The sequence below is a fragment of the Triticum aestivum genome, chromosome 2A (genome assembly GCF_018294505.1).
Source record: "Triticum aestivum cultivar Chinese Spring chromosome 2A, IWGSC CS RefSeq v2.1, whole genome shotgun sequence".
Lineage (NCBI taxonomy): Eukaryota > Viridiplantae > Streptophyta > Magnoliopsida > Poales > Poaceae > Triticum > Triticum aestivum.
The window spans coordinates 4100124-4122670 of NC_057797.1; the positions used below are offsets into that span (position 1 = coordinate 4100124).

General features: G+C 42.8%; 1 pseudogene; it reads right to left on the bottom strand.

Moving 5' to 3' along the window:
- Nucleotides 1-8283: 8283 nt before the first annotated feature.
- On the bottom strand, nt 8284-11306 carry LOC123184158 (cytochrome P450 709B3-like; annotated as a pseudogene).
- Between the last annotated feature and the right edge of the window lie 11241 nt (nt 11307-22547).

Sequence of the window (22547 nt, forward strand, 5' to 3'; positions counted from 1 at the left end):
TCAGCCTTGACATTGAAGGGTGGAATTTCATGAAACTTTTCATAATCTTCAGACATGTCTGTCTTGCCGTCCACTCCCAGGATGTCCCTTTTTCCTGAAAGAACTATGTGGTGCTTTGGCTCATCGTATGATGTATTCGCTTCCTTATCTTTTCTTTTTCTCGGTTTGGTAGACATGTCCTTCACATAGATAACCTGTGCCACTTCATTGGCTAGGACGAACGGTTCGTCAGTGTACCCAAGATTTTTCAGATCCACTGTTGTCATTCCGTACTTTGGGTCTACCTGTACCCCGCCGCCTAACAGATTGACCCATTTGCACTTAAACAAAGGGACCTTAAAATCAGGTCCGTAGTCAAGTTCCCATATGTCCACTATGTAACCATAATATGTGTCCTTTCCGCTCTCGGTTGCTGCATCAAAGCGGACACCGCTGTTTTGGTTGGTGCTCTTTTAATCTTGGGCGATCGTGTAAAATGTATTCCCATTTATCTCGTATCCTTTGTAAGTCAATACAGTCAAAGATGGTCCCCTGGACAACAAGTACAACTCATCACAAACAGTGTTGTCACCTCTGAGACGTGTTTCCAACCAACTGCTGAAAGTCCTGATGTGTTCACATGTAATCCAGTCGTCGCACTGCTCCGGGTGTTTGGAGCGCAGACTGTTCTTGTGTTCATCGACATACGGGGTCACCAAGGTAGAGTTCTGTAGAACCGTGTAGTGTGCTTGAGACCAAGAATATCCGTCCCTGCATATTATTGAGTCTCTTTCCAGAGTGCCTTTTCCAGTCAGTCTCCCCTCATACCGCGATTTAGGGAGACCTATCTTGTTAAGGCCAGGAATGAAGTCAACACAAAACCCGATAACATCCTCTGTTTGATGGCCCATGGAGACGCCTCCTTATGGCCTAGCGCGGTTACGGACATATTTCTTTAGGACTCCCATGAACCTCTCAAAGGGGAACATATTGTGTAGAAATACGGGCCCCAGGATGACAATCTTGTCGACTAGATGAACTAGGACGTGCGTCATGATATTGAAGAAGGATGGTGGGAACACCAGCTCGAAACTGACAAGACGTTGCGCCACATCACTCCTTAGCCTTGGTACGATTTCTGGATTGATCACCTTCTGAGAGATTGCATTGAGGAATGCACATAGCTTCACAATGGCTAATCGAACGTTTTTCGGTAGAAGCCCCCTCAATGCAACCGGAAGCAGTTGTGTCATAATCACGTGGCAGTCATGAGACTTTAGGTTCTGAAACTTTTTCTCTGGCATATTTATTATTCCCTTTATATTTGACGAGAAGCCAGTCATGACCTTGATACCGAGCAGGCATTCAAAGAAGATTTCTTTCTCTTCTTTCGTAAGAGCGTAGCTGGCAGGACCTTTATACTGCTTCGGAGGCATGCCGTCTTTTTCGTGCAAACGTTGCAGGTCCTCTTGTGCCTCAGGTGTATCTTTTGTCTTCCCATACACGCCCAAGAAGCCTAGCAGGTTCACGCAAAGGTTCTTCGTCACGTGCATCACGTCGATTGAGGAGCGGACCTCTAGGTCTTTCCAGTAGGGTAGGTCCCAAAATATAGATTTCTTCTTCCACATGGGTGCGTGTCCCTCAGCGTCATTCGGAACAGCTAGTCCACCGGGACCCTTTCCAAAGATTACGTAGTGTAAATCATTGACCATAGCAAGCACGTGATCACCGGTGCGCATGGCGGGCTTCTTCCGGTGATCTGCCTCGCCTTTGAAATGCTTGCCTTTCTTTCGACATTGATGGTTGGTCGGAAGAAATCGACGATGGCCCAGGTACACATTCTTCCTGCATTTGTCCAGGTATATACTTTCAGTGTCATCTAAACAGTGCGTGCATGTGTGGTATCCTTTGTTTGTCTGTCCTGAAAGGTTACTGAGAGCGGGCCAATCGTTGATGGTCACGAACAGCAATGCCTTAAGGTTAAATTCCTCCTGTCTGTGCTCATCCCACGTACGTACACCGTATCCATTCCACAACTGTAAAAGTTCTTCAACTAATGGCCTTAGGTACACATCAATTTTGTTGCCGGGTTGCTTAGGGCCTTGGATGAGAACTGGCATCATAATGAACTTCCGCTTCATGCACATCCAAGGAGGAAGGTTATACATACATAGAGTCACGGGCCAGGTGCTGTGATTGCTGCTCTGCTCCCCGAAAGGATTAATGCCATCCGCGCTTAAAGCAAACCATACATTCCTTGGGTCCTTTGCAAACTCATCCCAGTACTTTCTCTCGATTTTTCTCCACTGCGACCCGTCAGCAGGTGCTCTCAACTTCCCATCTTTCTTTCGGTTCTCACTGTGCCATCGCATCAACTTGGCATGCTCTTCATTTCTGAACAGACGTTTCAACCGTGGTATTATAGGAGCATACCACATCACCTTCGCAGGAACCCTCTTCCTGAGGGGCTCGCCGTCAACATCACTAGGGTCATCTCGTCTGATCTTATACCGCAACGCACCGCATACCGGGCATGCGTTCAGATCCTTGTATGCACCGCGGTAGAGGATGCAGTCATTAGGGCATGCATGTATCTTCTCCACCTCCAATCCTAGAGGGCATACGACCTTCTTTGCTGCGTATGTACTGTCGGGCAATTCGTTATCGTTTGGAAGCTTCTTCTTCAATATTTTCAGTAGCTTCTCAAATCCTTTGTCAGCCACAGCATTCTCTGCCTTCCACTGCAGCAATTCCAGTACGGTACCGAGCTTTGTGTTGCCATCTTCGCAATTGGGGTATAACCCTTTTTTGTGATCCTCTAACATGTGATCTAACTTCAGCTTCTCCTTTTGACTAATGCATTGCGTCCTTGCATCGACAATGACCCGGCGGAGATCATCATCATCGGGCACATCGTCTGGTTCCTCTTGATCTTTAGCAGCTTCACCCGTGGCAGCATCATCGGGCACATCGTCTGGTTCCTCTTGATCTTCACCAGCTCCCCCCGTTGTAGCATCACCGTATTCAGGGGGCACATAGTTGTCATCGTACTCTTCTTCTTCGCCGTCTTCCATCATAACCCCTATTTCTCCGTGCCTCGTCCAAACATTATAGTGTGGCATGAAACCCTTGTAAAGCAGGTGGGAGTGAAGGATTTTCCGGTTAGAGTAAGACCTCGTATTCCCACATTCAGTGCATGGACAACACATAAAACCATTCTGCTTGTTTGCCTCAGCCGCATCGAGAAACTCATGCACGCCCTTAATGTACTCGCGGGTGTGTCTGTCACCGTACATCCATTGCCGGTTCATCTGCGTGCATTATATATAATTAAGTGTCCAAATTAATAGAAGTTCATCATCACATTAAAACCAAAGTGCATACATAGTTCTCATCTAACAACATATAGCTCTCCAGAGCATCTAATTAATTAAGCCATACATTGAAACTATGTAAAACATTTCAATGCGAAAACAAATGCGATCATAATCGCAACCAAGGTAACAATTGATCCAACGGCATAATGATACCAAGCCTCGGTATGAATGGCATATTTTCTAATCTTTCTAATCTTCAAGCGCATTGCATCCATCTTGATCTTGTGATCATCGACGACATCCGCAACATGCAACTCCAATATCATCTTCTCCTCCTCAATTTTTTTATTTTTTCCTTCAACAAATTGTTTGCTTCTTCAACTAAATTTAACCTCTCGACAATAGGGTCGGTTGGCATTTCCGATTCACATACATCCTAGATAAATAAAATCTATGTCACGTTGGTCGGCATAATTTTCATAAACAATAAATGAACCAATAGTTATAAAGATAATATACATACCAAATCCGAATCATAGACAGGACGAGGGCCGACGGGGGCGGATACCAAAACCATCGCACTATATAAGATGCAATAATAAATGTAAGAAAATGATACAAGTATCTATCTAAACATACAAGTAAGAATATTTTTCCTTTCAGAAAGAAGATAAGAACAAGAGGCTCACCACGGTGGTGTCGGTGATGAGATCGGCGCGGGTGATCGACGGCGGTGAAGACGGGGACGGGGCGTGACGGACCGCTAAATCTAGACAAATCTCGAGGAAAATGGAGCTTGGAGGTCGAGCTTCGAGAGGAGAAAGCTTAAGTAGTGTGGCTCGGACATTCCATCGAACACCTCATGTGCATAGGAGGTGAGCTAGAGCACCACAAAGCCCTCTCCTCCTCGGCCAGAAAAAACAGAGCACTGTGCTCTGCTCTTGCGCGAGGGGGTATATATAGGCACCTCATTGGTCCCGGTTGGTAGCATGAACCGGGACTAAAGGGGAGCCTTTGGTCCCGGTTCAAGCCACCAACCGGGACCAATGATGGTGGGCCAGGAGCGAGGCCCATTGGTCCCGGTTCGTCCCACTAACCGGGACCAAAAGGTCCAGACGAACCGGGACCAATGGCCCACGTGGCCCGGCCGGCCCCCTGGGCTCACGAACCGGGACCAATGCCCACATTGGTTCCAGTTCTACACTGAACCGGAACTAATGGGCTGAGCCGGCCTGGACCATAGCCCTGTTTTCTACTAGTGCCTGCTTGCAGGAGACCCCTACGGTGATGCCGGAGTGCCCAAGTTCTGCGGCTGTTGCTCGAGTTGTCGTGGCACAGCCGCACGACCTATTATTCTCAGTTGGGGCAAAGCGGCTGCTCGAGTTGGCTGACATGCCTTTGCTGCCTTCCTGGCTCACACCACACGGATCGTGCCAAATTCTGCTATGAGCACCAATTGATGGAGTGCCCCAGATATGAGCTTTGTATCGAAGTTGGGAAAAACTCAGATTGTTCTGGCGCGATGGACGAATCTTCTGTATCGAAGTTGCTTGAGACACTCACTGCTCTTTGGTTCTACTTGGGCATGGACAGTCAATGGGATCAATGTCAAGGTTGGCAGCCACGGTGTACTGGAAGGGCCTCAGGCTGTCGAATGCCTCAAAGCAGAGGCATACGAGCGGTGAGTTTGTGAATTACATTGCCACTGCAGGTCATTCTTGCTCTCACCATCAGGTCGGGATGGCCGGCGTTGGCGCCGCCATAGAACATCATGATGCTCAAAACGTCCTCCTCCCGGCTAGCTAGCTAGCAACTGGAGTATCTGCATCCCAATGGAATGGTGCAAATTGCTACTGGTGTTCAACATTGACAGGTAACACTTAGCATATTCAGAAGTACGCCAATATAAGCTACTTAATGCATGTGAACTTGAGCATAGCAGACAACAAAATTTAGACAGAAACATGGTATTCTGCATTTTATGTTCTTTCTATCCCACATGGAACAACAAGTACGGATTTGATCGGTTTATTCACTGCTGCACATGGAAGATAATATATATCACTCCTTTTCACTTTTTATGACATGGTTTATCCAATTGCCGCTGCTGCTGAATTTTTCCGTCCATGAATCCACTACTAGGAAAAGGGCTATAGCTAATATGGACATTAATGACGCATTGTATGTCGTGCGCCACTGCTATATAGCAGTGGCGCACCAGATACTGGTGCACCATTAATGCCCTTATTACTAATGGCGCACCACACACAGTGCGCCATTACTAACAATTTTTTATATTTTTTCCAAAACTAGTAATGGCGCACCAAGGCATAGTGCGTCATTACTAGTTTGAACTAGTAATGGCGCACCACACACTCTGTGCGCCACTACTAACAAAAAAATTTACTTTTTTTTTTCAAAAAATAGTAATGGCGCACCAGAGTAATGGCGCACCACAACTACGGTGCGCCACTACAAACAATTTTTTTTTGGCAAAATTAGTAATGGCGCATCACGTAACAGGTGCACCATTAGTAACCAGGGTTACTAATGGCGCATTGTTAGGTGGTGCGCCATTACTAACTTTCTTTGCACCCCTTGGACCGCATTTTCAGTTTTAGAAAAAATAAAAAAAATGATAGAAATGTCAAAAAATAAAAAATAAGTTTCCCATGTGATATGTGGTCTAGTAGTTGGGAAAATTTACAAATATGAATTTCGACTTTATTTGTAAAATCTCTTTGGAATTTAGTAAAATGGGCATACCTTTTGCATACAAACTCGGATTAAAAAGTTTTTTATATGAAAAATCATCTACTCGAAAAGTTTTTTATATGAAAGATACGGGGCTTTTAAAATCTGGAGGGGGGAATGAAAAAAAAATTCAAACTTACTAGTGGCGCACCATTTGCTAGGTGTGCCACTAGTAACAGAAAAAAAAATTGGTTTTGAATTTTTTTTTGTAATTTTTTTTTTCAAAATATGATACGTAATATGACCGGTAAGTTTGAAATATTTTTTCAATATTTAATCACACTCATGAACATGAACAAAGTCCTAGACATCAACAAGGTTTAATAGGATTGATATGATAGATATATCAATAAGTGCCTGTGAAGTGAGCTAGTGCTGGGGTTGGATAGAACTGCGAAGTTAAGCGTGCTCGGGCTGGAGTAGTGTGAGTATGGGTGATCTTCCGGGAAGATTGATCACGGAGTGCGATTTGACTTGAGATTAAGCATATTGACCCGAGATTAAGAAAAAAACGAAAAAAATGAAAACAAAATTTTTTAAAAAATCGTTAGTAATTGCGCACTTCTATGTGGTGCGCCATTACTAAGTCAGATAGTAATGGTGCACCAGATAGAGATAGTAATGGCGCACTATCTGGGATACTAATGGCGCACCATAGGTGCGCCATTACTATTTGTTACTGATGGCATGATAATAGTGGCGCACCTATAGTGCGTTATTAATGGCAAAAATAGGTACGCCGCTAATTAGCCTTTTCCTAGTAGTGATCAGGCAACTCAAGATTATTTGAGGTCAGACTTTCTTCTGATTTCATAATTGTATTGAACTCTGAACACTGAAATTAGATCTGACAAGTAGATTTCTCACACTTAGCTGAGTTGTTTGTTCATGTAAAGTGTGGACTCATTTGTTGCTTGTTCACTGTACCATATAGTACAGTCCACCTTATCAGTTTTGCATCTTTGAGCTTTGTGTCTGTGTATGCCTCATATAATGCGCTGTTGTAATGTGTTATTTATCCGGAAGAACTATTTAATGCTTCCATTTTATTTGAGGAAAACGTGACACGATAGAATTATATACATGATAAACTACTAAGCATTTTTTTTAATCGAGAACCCAAGATTAGTAAATATCAGTGGTTCTCAAGGGTGCTTCAACAATGGTACTCCCTCCGATACATATTAATTGTACTAAAGTAGCGTCAATTAATATTGATCGGGAGTATCGTCGATGCAAATTATAATTTTCAAGAGTGATGCAAGCTATCTTTTGACGCCTTGAGTTTTTGTGTAGACTTTGCATCATTTCTTTTAAAATTAACTCTTTCCTAGCTCACAAGTTTTTGTTTCTGGCGTGGTGCGTGGAATCCTGTCTCATTTGTTTTATGCCCCTGCCCTGCGTATCACTCCTTCAATCTGCCTCCTAGGAAGATTTGTGGACCTTAACAGTTGTGATTCTATGGTAGAAATGCTTGTGTTTTTAGATTAGAAAAACAAAAGGATTATGTGTCAAGAGATGCTTCTATTAAACATTTTCTTTCCAGATTAGTTTTGTCCGTCCTTTAAGTTGTTTTGATGGCCCAGTGCGAATTCCAAAAATTGCTCCCAAATTTAAATAATGCCAGAAGATTCGAAAGTTAGGCCCTTTGAAAACGGATGGAGGAAGTAGTCAATCTGGTTCTTCTGCACGTTGATTTATTCATGAATGATAGGATCATAACTGGCCTATGAAAATCATACAAAAAGGGCATCATGTGTGCAGCATGGTTCTTAATGTATTACTGATATGCATTTCTACTAGACCTTGGTGTGTTCTGACATCAAGTGGAGCGTTTGTATGTTATTGTACCATGCTGGTGGATATTTGATGAACATGTTTATTTTCTCTCCTGTTGCAACACACGGACAATTGTGCTAGTAAAAGCCAAATAACGGGTCAAATTTAACTCTATGTATGAAAACCTCTCTAACACGAAGGGGAAAAAACCACGTGCGCCAGCCATCCAATCTTCACTATATTGGGGGAAGTTACAAATGCCGGAGATTTACAACTGATCAACTTATCCCATGCGGCGGTTTACAAACCGTATATATAAAACACAGTGACCTAGGTCAATACTCATCCGTACCGCTACGCTCCGCTTTGGCCCAAGCCTACCGGCGACGGGTCTTGCTCCGCTCGCTCGTCAGAAGTTGGCCTTTCTCTCTATACTTGAATTTGGATCGCACACTGACTTGAATTTGAATTTGGATCTAAGTTTGTGAACCTTGACTTGTGAGAAAACCAATGCACACTGTATGAAGTGGAGGGAATATTTCACATAACTTAGATATGTGGGAAAAGCTCCAGTTTTTCTCCAAAACTAGAAAGATGGTGCATTCGAGCCTCACTACATGACAATATCCATAATCTTCTATACATTAAATGGAAAATTTATTGATGTTTGAAGGTAGGGTGTAGTACAATGAAGATGACAAAATAAGGGAATTATTAATCACCAAGCGTAGATTGAGTTGCACGTTGCGTGGTACAGTCCACACGTCGGGTTGGAAATATTTCTGGTATGAGCACAACTCTACATCTGCAAGCTCTTGAGGACCACTTGAAGACCGTATCTCGGGCGTATCGTGAATACATCCATCGGCGCATGGACATACTTGGGGGAGAGAGATACTGAGAACCTCTGCAGTATCATTGCGAATACAACCTTCACCTCAATCATGGTAAAGTTTTGTCCAATGCAAGTCCTCGGACCCATAGAGAAAGGTAGAAATGCATAGGGGTGCTTGGCAGCCCCGCTCACCCCGTTCTCGAACCTTTGAGGTTTGAAATCTTCAGCATCCTCGCCCCAGACCTCCTTGTCGCGGTGTATCGTCTTGATTGGGATCGAAAGAATTGTTCCTTCCGGTACCCTGATGCCCCCGAGCTCAATATCGGAGCCTGCTTTCCTCTGGATGTTTGTGACAGGGCCATATAGCCTAAGAGTTTCTAGAATGAACATGTTAACCAGCTTCATATTGTTGAGCATGTCAGTAGTAGGGATTTCCCTGCCACACTCTCTCATCACCTCCTCCCTGAGCTTCTCTTGCCACTCTGAGTGCGTGCTTAACAAGAACATGGTCCAGGTGAGCAGCTGTGTGGTGGTCTCATGGCCAGCTAAGTAGAAGGTCTTGCACTCTTCTATGATCTCGTCCATACTCATGAGTGGGTTGTGCACGTGCTCTGGCGCGCAAGTATTCATGATGATTCCAAGCATGTCGTTCCCGTATCCCATGGTGTCCTTGCAGTTGAGCCGATTCTTTATGATGTTGACGAGGATGCTCCTCACCTCTTTCTCAAGTGCATGCATCTTTAAGTTACTTTTGGTAGGAAGGTACCTGGTTAATTGCAGAAACATACTTTCATCAAACGGTGCTTAGTGAAATTGTATATTGCATGTTGATTTGAAACTATGAGGAGGGGGAGTAGAGATAAATAAAAAAATGCATATGTTGATTATGTACCTGAATCCCGGGACGAGGTTGAAAACATTGAATATACTAGAGAAGGCAAGAAATTGGAGCTCTTTCTGCGCCAGATAGACTTCCTTGGCCTCTTTGTGGTTTCTCCCAAATGCCATGTGTGAGATCACCTCCGCTGCAACTTCCTCGAACTGACAACTAATATCAACCTCCACCTGCCCATTATTCTTTTCCAACTTTGCTTCCCAGTCCAACAACATGGACCCAACACAATCCGACACCATGAGTCAGAAAAGTCCCACACCTAAGAAATACTCCATCCGTCCGAAAATACTTGTCATCAAAATGGATAAAAAGTGATGTATCTAAAACTAATATACGTCTAGATACATCCCCTTTTATTCATTTTGATGACAAGTATTTCCGGACGGAGGGAGTACTTCCTAGTTTCTAAAGTAGTTGATGTTTAGGATTTTACATGGTCTACATTAGGTGACTTAATTTAATCGCTAATCCTAAGATAAATGTGTCAGTAAAGAATTACTAAATAAATACCATAGACCAATCTAAGAGTATAATTTGTATCTCACAAATTTTAAATTTTTTTTTTTTAAATATGGATTGCTAGTTTTCAAACAAACGAAAACCAGATACTGAAGCTATGCGCTTTTGAGCGGTGGAGGAAGACCCGGCATGAAGGCCAACCGACTGTCCATGAGGATGGGATAATCAAAATAAAATATTTTTATTAGTTCTTTTTTTTGTAATTTTCTGATTATCCTTTCAGTTTTACAGAATATTTTTCAAACTAAAAAATACAATAGTCAATATTCCTTATGCTAGATATACTTAATTGCTACATTGATTTTAGTAAAGAGCCCTTAGTACGCTTAGTATTTCCGGCAATTGCTACACAGATTTAAACTTACCTTCTATTTGTGTGCCTTAGTAGGCTTAGTATTTCCGGAAATTGGAATGACTTCTTTATATTTTTATGTGCAAAAAAATAAGATTGTCTAGTATTTTATATCTCGCCGCAGCCTTTTTTTAATATATGAAGAAAATTAATCAATTGCACACGTACGTGTCTTAGGACGTGGTGTATATTTTCTTCTTCTTATTAAAACCTTAGGAGAAGTGAACTGCAGAGTCGATCTTCGCTTATTAATATTATTAATTATTACTACGTACTACCTTTAGCTTGTCGACATTGAAGACTGGATGGACGACCTTCCGGTGGCGCTTCCACTCGTCGCCGTCGATGAGGATGAGCCCCTTACCAAGCAAGCGGGTGAAGTGATCGTTCACGGGATTCTTTGGAAACAGCCCCGTGCGGTCGGAGAGCACCTGCTTCACCATGTCCACGTCCCCCATGAACAATTCCGGCCTCTCCCCGGGCCACGAGACGAACGTCCGTCCTGCACCAGTGCGCACAGCGGATGAATGGTTCTGCGTGGTACAAGAAATTATTCGCCGGCCAAAATCGTGGGCGTGGTAATAATAACGCACCATAGAGGGCCATCCATTTGCGAAAGTGTGGCTGCACCAGGGCGCCGTAGTCATGGCAGCCGACGTCGAGCACGAGCCCTACGCTCTCGACGAGCAGCCGCTTTATCTCGCGGATGTTGCCGACCAGGAACCGGTAATCCGGCCCGCCCACGCCCTGCGCCCGGAACGCTCGGATTATGGCGCGGGGCCTCCCCACGAACCGCGACAGAGCGCTAACGACCCACGACGAGGCCAACGCCGCCGTCATGCTGGTGGCCACCATCCAGATCATGGGCAGGCCCATGGTGTGTGTCTTTCTGGTGTGAGTCTGGATCCAGCCGAGGAGGTGGTATTTATACAGCAATTTTAGGCAGCAACGGTGAAGGCGGTTCTCTTGTGGAATGGTAACGGTCTGATCTGATCCTCCGGCCCGTGCTGACACACGTGGAAAGAGATAAATGCACATGAGTCATCGAAGATGAGTACTAATCTAGTCAAACAACTTTCAAAATGTTTAAATTTAGTAATAGAACTTTATTTTTATTTTTATTATTTTGCGAGAAAACGTCTAATCTATTCATCTTTAATCATAACAGTACAACAAACACCGAAAATAACAAAAATTATATCCAGATTCATAAACAAAAACTACAAGCACTAAAGAAAGCCGAAGGCTCACCGCCGTCATCACCCCTTCCTTACCGAAGCCGAGCAAAACTTGTTGTAGTAGGTGGCTGGGAAGTCCTCATGCTAAGGAACCATAGGACCAGCACACCAGAACAACAACCGTCGCCGATAAACAGTAGCCTATATCAGAAGGATCAAACCTTAAGATGCACACACATAGACGAACACGAACATATCCGAACAAATCTACCAAAGGCGGATCCACCGGAGACACACCTCCACCCGCTCACCAACAATACTAGATGCATCACTGGAACGAGGGCTAGGCGGGGAGAACCTTATTCCATCTTCAGGGAGCCCCCGCCGCCTCGTCTTCCCGAGCAGGACACAAACCGTAACAAAACTAAAAAACACATCTAAAAACAAAGCACTCCCACCGGCAATGGCCGGGATACACCACGCCCCCATAGTCCTAAGGCCACCAAAGATGAGGCGGACCGATGGCGGTATAGAACTATATTTAGGAGTAAACAATGGGTAACATAGCGGTTTGAGATGCTTAGTTGTCATGATGATTAGGTGTCCTTTTACAAATGGTAATGCTATCTGGCTGATGCCCTTTGGGGGTGACATTCCGGCGAACACCCCTAGGGCAGTTAGATGCACATCAGACGGTGGTAGTTTTCATGAAAGATTGTCAGCAATTAAAACAAACAGCCATGGCAGTTTTGAAAAATGACACCCTCAACCACATAAAATGCTAACCACTAAACGAAATTTCATTGTGTTTATAATGAAACTAGTAAGCATGCACGTGCAACGCACGTCTGTTACCACCAAATGCATAGGAAAATAGACTCATACTCCACCCTCATTCATTTTTGCAGGTGTATTAGTACATTCCAAAGGTCAAATGTCCTTTCTTTGACATAATTACATATCCTCAATGCCAAAATATATCTTTTATTATTTCACAAAAAAAATCTTTTAAACTATGTATGTCATTGAATGCATTTCATTATAAGGGAAAAGATGTTCTATTCAAGGGAGACTAAAACAAAATAAAGATACAACCAGTTAACCAGCAACCTCAATAACAGTCATCCTTAAACTTCACTATTTCTAGATGGATCAAGCTGTAAGAATAGCAAGCTATACCCTTTGGTTATAGCAGCAAGCAGAAAACCTTTTATCTTTGGATGTGCTAACTTTGTCCAGGTCAAGTCTCAAGGCTCACACAATGCAAGATTTGATCCCCCAAAATAGCAATGGCACGCTGTCTCATTAAGACACGTTCATCAACAACCCAAAGACCGAAAGGCCAACACAACCACCATAAAATACGTGCTTACAAAGCCATTGCTAGATTGGGATGCTCTAATACAGATCATCAATGTAGACATCTAACAACACTACCCATGTAGACATATTAAACAGCAAATTTTTATCCTGGCAAGTGGAATCAGTAGACAACCCTACTGAATGAAAAATAATGCCAATTGGCAGGAAATGTCCACAATTATGTGAATTCATTCGATAAGGCGCTTCCTGGTCTCCTATATTACCTCAATGAATCCTACTAAAAACAATGCTACCTGGCAGTTATACTACCTTCAACTACCGACTGCTCCTGTCCTCTTTTTACTGGGAACCGTCTATTTCTATCATTTCACATGACAATAAGAACTTAAGGAAGAAGAATACCGCAAGCACATTTTAGTTTTCTTTAGAAACTATGCTTCACATAACAATATCTTCAAAAAGAGGAATACCTCTAGGAAACTAGAGGCGAATGGAAAGTGCATAATTATTAGCTTACACATAAAAATGATACTACAAAGTTAACAAATAACTTTCCTATCCAAATACCATGCACCTTACTGCTGTTGTGACGTTGATCAAATATAGTTTTTGCACGTGGTGACGCTATCCTTCGTTTTCTTTTACCCATGCTGATAGACCCTGTCATCAATTGCTCCTCTCCTGCTTCTCTATTGTTCAATACTCGCGCCTCATATTCTTTGTTCAAGTCTGCAGGAGTTGGCATATACTTTCAAACTAAAACTGATCTCAGCCATGTTACATGAAGATGCTATTCATTCTCCATGATCATCGAACGCACAACTCCTAGCAGTCCATATTCTACATGTGTTACAAGCACCTGAAGGTACTCCTATTATTTCCAATAGTGCTATGTTAACTAAAGTGATCAACAACACACATTAAATGGTTGGAGAATCATGGCAATTCTTCTTTGGGCTGGTCAATAAGTTAAGAGAATAATAGTTCAGCTTCCAAAGTAGCTGAAAACAACACTATTCTAAGTACAGAGGCTTGGCGTACGCAACCAGCTATGATGCTTGTTCCTTAAACTTTGCATGTGAGTGCGTAATATCTCATCACCTAAGGAATGAACGAAATTTCTGACTTCCTAGAGGCGCTTGGCCTTCAAAAAAGCTCATCAAAATACCAGCAACAAATGAGCTAATCACAATTCCTGCAAAAAAAGTGATGACCAAAATTCCAGCCAAAAAAGGGCTAACCAAAATTGGGTGAGACATATCTCTACGATCTCCACATTTCCAAATTTCTGTCGATTCGAGCAGAAAACTGGGAGTGTGTTTTTATTCCCTTGTCGCCTAGAGCATGTGCAGTAGTCACAACCACATGGCCAAGGTGGTGCAAATTTGAAATGAAAATAGAAGAGTATTACAGGTATGCAGAAGTAGGAAAGCCCCATAGCTATTCGCGGCGTGGTTGATTAAAAATGTCTGCTCACAAGATATTTACGTATTTTTCAATTGGGCAGTTAAAAAGAATACTTGTATTGTGCAGTGAGCTATTTTAGTTTGCATGAGTCAGTACCAGCTCAATATTCCACATATTGCAGCAATAAATGATAAGACAAATTATAAATATGAGTACTGAAGTACACCAATCTAAAAAATACTACCTCCGTCCGGAATTAATCACTGAAATGGATGTATTTAGGCGTATTTCAGTGCTAGATACATCCGTTTGAGCGACAAGTAATACCGGATGGAGGGAGTAGATCACAACCATTCCAACTCAAATCCAGTAAATTCAGCACCAAATATAGTTTGTTTTGTATAAGACGCAACTTGAAACCCCTAGCTTGTGTTTACAACCAAAGTAAATGCCCATTTCATTCCCGTTATGTATAATATGATAGCTTGTTACTCCAGAATGTAAGGGTAATTAGACTATTTTGGAAACATTAAGAAGATACGCTAGTCAAATGGTTCACACTTCAGAGTCATATATCATAACCACTACAGGAAAATTCCTTTTTGCCGAGTGTCGGCGTCTTTACCGAGTGCAATACGTCGGGCACTCGGTAAACATATCTTTGCCGAGTGTCATCGAAAAAATACTCGGCAATAAGGCGAAACTCGGTAAATAGGTGCTTTGCCGAGTATAGTGGACAAAACACTAGGCAAAACAGTGATACACAGCAAAGAAAGACCTTTGCCGAGCGCTACAGTCGGCAAAAAGGTGTACTTCCCGAGTGTTGCACTCGACAAAAGGGGGTATTCACTTCGCTGCATTGTTTCGAGTGTCGAGATTGCATACGACCTCGGATGAAGATGATCCAAAAAGCAAAGTTGTTCATTTTGACAAGACGAATAATCTTCATGTTGAAAACCTTTTCATTTTAGGGCATATTAATTACTCTTTTTTCCATGCCAAAATATAGTCTCAAATGCCCAAGGTGATGGCCATACTCATTTCATAGTTTATTATAATGTGCCCATATTAGACACATAGGCGCATCTTCCCATTACAAACAATGTGTCCAAGTAGATTTTCCCACTTTTATGTACAAAAAAATTATTTTTCACTTTCTAAGTGTCAAAATGGTATTTTTTGTGAAGCAAGTACAAAAAACATGGTGCAAAATGGCACCACTCCAATTTTCACAGTAAGTAGACCTTATTTTATACACAATTCCCAAGTTTCATGGATTTTTTAGATTTCTAACAACTTTTGCACTTTTAAATGACTTTATTACAATTTCCTGAAAGTAATTCAAATTTGAACTACATGTGTGTGATAGCTCTGTCCTAAAAATTAGCAAAAAATATTTTTAGGTACACAAGTAGTCATTATATCGAAGAACCACTTAGAGTTTTGAGAGATTCAACCCCTTGCCATGAATAGCCGTGCCGACTATTTTGACCCTGTTTTGGAAAAAATGAAAGAAAAAAAATGCAAACTCAAAAAATGCAATCCTTTCGCATGGAGTCTTTTTATGTGTACTAGTTGCAAGAATAAATACCAAGCTTTCAATATGACAAATTTGAAAAAAAATCCTTCACCAAACGGGCTATCGCGTATGAACTTTGATGGTTTTCAAGCCAAATGACCAAGGTGAAGTCATATTCATTGCATAGTTTATTAGAATGTGCCCAAATATTGTTCATATAATGCTTATTTCCATTAGAGACAATATTATCAAATAGTTTTTCTAACTTTTATGTACAAAAATACCATTTTTCATTTTCTAAGTGTCAAAATGGGTATTTTTTGTGAAGCAAGTACAAAAACCAGGGTGCAAAACAGTACCACTCCAATTTTCACAGAAATTAGACCATATTTGATGGACAATTCCCAAGTTTTATGGATTTTCTAGATTTGTACCTACTTTCACACATTTAAGTGACTTTATGCTAATTTCTCTAAAGTAATTCAAATTTGAACTACAAGTGTTTGATAGCTCTGTCCTAAAACTTAGCAAAAAATAGTTTTATATGCACAAGTAGTCATTATATGGAAGAACTTCTTAGATTTTTGAGAGATTCAACCCCTTGCCATGAATAGCCACGCCGAATATTTTGACCTTGTTTTGGAAAAAAATGAAAGAAAAAGAATAGAAATTCAAAAAATGTAATCGTTTCGCATGGAGTCCTTTTATGTGTACTAGTTGCAAGGAAAAATACCATACTTTCAATATGACAAATTTGAAAAAAAATCCTTCACAAAACGGGCTATCGCGTATGAACTTTGATGGCTTTCAAGCCAAATGACCAAGGTGAAGTCATATTCATAGCGTAGTTTATTAGAATGTGCCCAAATTTGATTCATAGAATGCTTCTTTCCATTAAAAACAATATTATCAAATAGTTTAAAAAAATTTGTACACAAGTATCATTTTCCATTTTCTAAGTGTCAAAATGGGTATATTTTGTGAAGGAAGTACAAAACCAGGGTGCAAAATTGTACGACTTCAATTTTCACAGAAATTAGACTATATTTGGTGGAAAATTACCAAGATGTATGGATTTTCTAGATTTCTACCTACTTTCGCACATTTAAGTGACTTTGTGTTGATTTCTCAATGGACAATTCCCAAGTTGTATGGACATTTAAGTGCATGAAAAAATTAGATAAATTGTTCTGATAAATCCTATTTGTTCTATTGAGTGCATACTTGGACCTTATCCAAGAAAAGAAAATGAATTTCAAACATAAGAATGCCGAGATACGGCCTCGAACATATAGTTTATTGGTTTTTAAATTTCAAAAAATGCAAACAAAGTCAAAAAAGCTTGAAAATTGGCATGGTGCCCCCATATGACATCTTCAAGCCATGGTAAAAAATTGAGAAGATTTTACAGACTGATTGATATGTAAGATATGAGAGAAAATATGATAAAGAAAACACACAAAGAAGCACAAAAGGATGCTTGTTTCCTATTGGTCAAACACCAGATCACATGGATCAGTGATGCACCCCACGTTCACCTTATCCTAGAGATGTGGCGCAGTGTCTTTCATCTCTCTCGCTCGTTAGCTCCGGTGGTAGCGACGCCGGCAGCAACAGAAGCAGATTGGTTGTGCGAGCCCTCGTCGAGCGGCAGCAGCACAACCCCGACAGTCGAGCATCTCTTCAACACCCTTCTTCATCCCGAGCAGCAGCAGTAGCGCTCCGGGCAAGCAGGCCCGCGCGTCGCCGGCTACGCGGCCAGGCTCACCTCGCACACACACATCGACAGAGGTTGCGCTCACCCAACGCGCGGCAGCATTGAGGTCGGCTCGTGTTCTACAACGCCGGTGGAGGCGGCTGCTCCGTGCCCAGCTCGCCAATGCGGCGAGCCTGCCAACTAGCAGGCGGCTGCACTGCGGTGCCATGGCGGGGCGCATGGGACGACAAACAGCACTAGCAGCGGTGCATGTGACCATATCAGCGCTGGCGCTGGGATTTGACCACCATTGTATCTGAGATGGGATTGGGTGGAGCTTTTTTTTTGTTTCTATTAATCCCCTTTACCGAGTGGCGCTCTCAGCAAACCGCCTGTGCCACGTGGCTATGCCGCCGTCTGCTCCATCCGTCTGTTCACTTTATTTCGCCAAGTACTTGCATTTGATACTCGGTAAAGTCTTTGCTGAGTGTCCGAGGAACGGAACTCGGCAAAATTCTGTTTGCCGGAAGCCTGTATGCCGTGTACGCTTTGCCGAGTACAACACTCGGCAATACCTTTGCCGAGTTTAAATCGGCCTTTGCCGAGTTTTTCGGATACTCGGTAAAGATGGAAATTCTGGTAGTGAACATTGAGGAATAAAATACCTAAATTGTTGCAGGTTACAATAGCATTCACTAAAGATTCTAAATTGGACAGGAATTCAGAATTTGCAGCTACAACTTATCAGCTTTTTAGTCAGAGAAGGTTGCCCGACGACCAATGCTGTCGTAATGCATCGGTTCCTCTGTGTAGAACGATTCCACCGTTACCACATCAATCTTTATGTGCCAACAATTATGGTGATGTTACAGGGCAAATTATATGCCAACAATTATGGTGATGTTACAGGGAAAATTATATGCCAACAATTGACTATAGAACTGAACCCAACAATTATGGCGGCGATCATATTATGGACCTCGCAGCAGCGAGGAGGAGACCTGTCGATGGCGGCGCGGCCATGCTTGTGGCGGCCAAACTCGGCAGCACATGGTTCTATCAGTTGGCATGGCGAATGATTACGAGGGCGACCGCAGTGTGGCAGGTCTACAACACCATGCCACGAATGACACCAACCTTATTGAGTTCTTAGAAAAGCCACATCAGGAGTATCAAATATCACATGTTATTTAAACCTTCTTGAAAGTGAGTTGCAGGAAATTAAACCAGGCATGAAGCTATTATGATTTCGGTAACGCACAAAAGGAACTAAAATACAGACTCCCAAACGCTCCAGTTGTCCTTCATCACTGACAGTCAAAAATATTCCAATAAGCTTCCTTATTCGTCTGTTCATGATGCAGAACAGAGAAAATATCAGTTGACAATTTTGCCGAAGGCATCTACTCATATTAGCAGTCAAGGGAATAAAAAAGCACCAAGAAACTACAAGAACCAGCAACTTCTCAAATTTGTGTGTGCATCAGACACAACTCAAGATGGCAACGGGGACGAAACCCACCGGGTTTTGCTTGCCCAAACCCATCCCCACGAGAAAATCACAAACCCGTCCCCGTCCCCATCAACATGCGCAGGGTTAAGTTTTTGCCCGTCCCCTAAACCCATCGGGTTTTCAAAACCCACGGGGAACCCGTCCCCACGAGCAGTCAATGGAAACAACAACATTTGGAAGAAAAACAGGAGCATATTACAGCAGCAAGCGACGGCTGGGGGACCTAGGTTTAGGTTTAGGTGTCATGTTGTGCGGGAGAGAGAGTCCTAAAGAGCGAGCAACACCGCAGCGACCGAGCGAGGGGTTGGTTTGTACTCCAGGGCCTCGACGCTATGGGGCTCGGCTGCTCGGGCACTATGACTTTGGGTCACTTGAATCAAGATGGATCGGTGCGTGCTAAATAATGTATTTTGACGGGTTTTGTCGGGTTTCGGGTTCGAGTAGTACTCAAACGGGTTTAAACCCACGAAACATGCCGGGTTTTATAATGTACCCACGAGCAGCCCCGCGGGGATAGAAAGTCGCCCATCCCCATCCCCTAATAGGGTAAAAACCCGCGGGGATGCGGGTTTCAGGGCCCCATTGCCATCTTGACAACCAAACAATCTCCAGCAAGTGTACATAGCGATTGATGATACTCTAAACAAAAAGCCATGAAGTTTTGCATCACCATATTACCTGAATATTAAGCCTAGTGCGGTTTAGCAACGTATATCCAGGGATTGGCGCAACTGCGGCTTCATACAGATTGTGGGGGAGTGGCGACCAAATCAGCATCCAGGTCGTCCCATCCTCCACCCTGCTTGCTTCGGGGGTGAGGTTTGGGATGGTGGCGGCCGAATCGTCATCCACACGGCCCCATTCGCGGCGTCTCCTAAATTGGAAGGAGGCCATCATGGGGATGTCAACCGGGTCCCGTTTAATCTTGTTTAAACCCACTATATGACCTAACAGTTTAAAATTTTGATTTTTTATGGGAAAATGAACTACAGAGTTAGATAAAGCTAACTAAACGGGACTTGTGGATACCATTTATTTTCATTTACATCCAGCAACTGGATGAGGGGAGGCGTATGAAGCAACAAAGCAGTGAATCTCCCTCAAATTCCTATGGGCGACAAACCTTCAGAGGCGGCAGGGCAGTGCGATGCAGTTAACGGACTCCAAGACCGGCACCGAGAGGCGGCCGGGCCATGCAGGCCTGCGGACGGTGGAGAGGACCAAAGGGCGGCAGGGTCGTGGTGTTGCTGCGGACGACGTCGAGGAGCGAGGAGCAGCAGCTCCAGCCGTGGTGTTGTTGCGGACAACTACGAGGGGCGGCAGGGCCGTGCTGCCCGGACGGCCGCGAGGAGCGAGGGGTGACAGGGCCATGCTGCCCAGATGGCGGCGTACGAAGCGGGAGGAACGGCTGGGCGGCGAAGGGCGCGGCGGCTCCCGCGGCGGACGGCTGCGGGAGGATGACGAGGAGGAGGGGGCGAGAGGTCATGGGGACGTGCATGCGTTGTTGGTAGATTTTTTTAACGGCGGGGTGGGTTAGCGGTCGATTAGTACCTATAATCTGTGGTTGGTAATCCTATTTTTTTTTTTATGATTGAGGGCCATTAGATCTTACTAATGAATGAGTGTGATTGTTTGAATGTGCCTTCTCTTTTTTTTATAGAGGTAGTAGGCTAGGACATGCACGCATATGTTGTGGTTAGCTCAAATTATACGGACCCGTGCATGGGTTTAATATACAATGCCCTCTCTGTCACTAAATAAAAAAATACAAGGGAGTATAACAAAAGAACATCTCCAACAGGCAGGCTATATCCGTAGACAATTCTAAGAGACAACATAGGTAATGAACCCTAAAAGCGTAGCCGTGCTTAAAAAACTGATACACCTTCAATAGCTAGGATGCCAATCAACACTGAGAGACACGCGCTAGCAAAGAACTAAATCATAAAAGGTCAAAACTATGCCAAGGTGAAGAGCGAAAAAGGAAAAAAAACTGAAGCGGTTGAAACCAAGGTTTTGGATCGCAAGCGGTACTTTTTTCTCGAGGGGCAGCGAAATTCACGGTTACCACGGTAACCACGAATTACCGAAAAAAATTCAGATGGAATTTAAAATCAAATTTTGAATTCAATTATTTCTAAGTTGAGACAGATACAGTTTTAACTCTGTGAGATAAGTAAAAACTGATACACCTTCAATAGCTAGGATGCCAATCAACACTGAGAGACACGCGCTAGCAATGAACTAAATCATAAAAGGTCAAAACTATGCCAAGGTGAAGAGAGAAAAAGGAAAAAAAACTGAAGCGGTTGAAACCAAGGTTTTGGATCGCAAGCGGTACTTTTTTCTCGAGGGGCAGGGAAATTAACGGTTACCACGGTAACCACGAATTACCGAAAAAAATTCGGACGAAATTTAAAATCAAATTTTGAATTCAATTATTTCTAAGTTGAGACAGATACAGTTTTAACTCTGTGAGATAAGTAAAAACTGATACACCTTCAATAGCTAGGATGCCAATCAACACTGAGAGACACGCGCTAGCGAAGAACTAAATCATAAAAGGTTAAAACTATGCCAAGGTGAAGAGAGAAAACGGAAAAAAAACTGAAGCGGTTGAAACCAAGGTTTTGGATCGCAAGCGGTACTTTTTTCTCGAGGGGCAGGGAAATTCACGGTTACCACGGTAACCACGAATTATCGAAAAAAATTCGGACGAAATTTAAAATCAAATTTTGAATTCAATTATTTCTAAGTTGAGACAGATACAGTTTTAACTCTGTGAGATAAGTAAACATCCTGTAGCGTGGTGGCTGTTCACTCGCACCAACCGCTGTAGCTATTCCTATCCACTTACATAATTTCGCAACTTTCATTTTTTTCTTTTTTTCTTTTGCATTCTAAAAAAGAAAGAAAAATTAGAGGGGGATAGACTCGAACAAGCGACTCGCAGCTCCAGATAGCATGCGTTTGCAACTACGCCATCACCTATTTAGTTGCTACATCAGAGATGCCGTATATTTAACTGAGTCAGCGTTTGAATTCAAAATTTTCAAAAAACTCGATCTTTTTTGCTCGGTATGAGTGTTTTCCGTGGGGTAGCGGTAAACGCGTTAACCGCTTGGGATCACGAATTTCGAGCGGTACCCAAAACAGTGGTTGAAACAACAGTGATCGACAAAATACAACAACAACCATGGACACCAACTATCTTTTGACAACACTAGACAATGTGCGATGTACGTTAATTTGGAAGTATATTAAGTGCATGCGGATATTAAGTAGGACATTATTTGCGTGTTATTATGTGATTAGCACTATATTTGGCATGAAATTAACTGCACATTAACGTGTTGAACGCTCGACATTGAAGTAGTCTAGGTCGTTGGATTGACATGATTTGATGACCAAGATTAATTGGATCTGCCCATTTAAGTCTTTTTATATTGGTATAGATAAGAACCACCAGAAAGGTTCTTCA